Source organism: Corapipo altera, unplaced genomic scaffold, assembly GCF_003945725.1.
Source record: "Corapipo altera isolate COAL_440 unplaced genomic scaffold, ASM394572v1 255, whole genome shotgun sequence".
NCBI lineage: Eukaryota > Metazoa > Chordata > Aves > Passeriformes > Pipridae > Corapipo > Corapipo altera.
Window position 1 is genome coordinate 2,839,115 of NW_020884929.1, and position 856 is coordinate 2,839,970.

Consider the following 856-nt stretch of genomic DNA (forward strand, 5'->3'; position numbering starts at 1 on the left):
GGCAACAAAATTCCTTTACGTACATGTTAGCAAAGAGAATGTTACAAACTGCGTAAGCTGGACGGATTGTCTGCCCTGGCGTTGGGCTGTTCCCAAGGGTTGCTGTGTATTGGCCCTCTAAAGTGAAAAGACCAGTGATAGAAGTCCCAATTGCGATCGATGCTCAGGCTGCCTTTGAAGTCAGAGAGCTTCCCAAGGTCCACCTGCTGCTAGACCGGAGATTCAGGGCACAAGGCACAGCTTTGGAAACATATCTCTTCATCCCGTTTTATTGCCAGCCCCAAGCACAAAGTGCATTCGATGGGTCACTACACTTTATAAATTGTATGCACATTTGTTTTATCACCGGTGTTATCGGAAAGCCAGTGCCGGAATTTTCACCTGTTGCCCTTTGCTGACTGTCAGTTTGCCTCTGTTGGATGAGAGGAGAACTAGTTTCTGGTAAATACAGTGAAGTGACACTGTTGCCACGTGTGTTTATTTTAACAGGTCAACCCCTGTTTCGCTATATCGTGATTTAAACAATTTAGTACGATGCAGAGGCCACAGAACTTCTGGTCTAAAGTAACTGTCGGGTTACTTTATTTGTAGCGCCGGAGGAGAAGATGTCCGACCTCGCCCGTGGCACATTCGCTGCATCCCGGGAGCGATGCTCGGGGCAGCGCCGAGCGGAGCCCCGCCGAGGGTCCTGGCCCCAAGACATGCCCTGGCCCCTCGGCGCTCCCCCGGGGCCGCGGGCTCGGCCGTGCCGGGCTCAGGGAGCGGCCCCAGCGCGGCGCGGGGGCGGTCGGGGGCGGGGCGGCGGCGGGGGCAGCCCCGGTGCCGCCGGGGAGCCCGTCCCGGCGTGCGCGGCTCC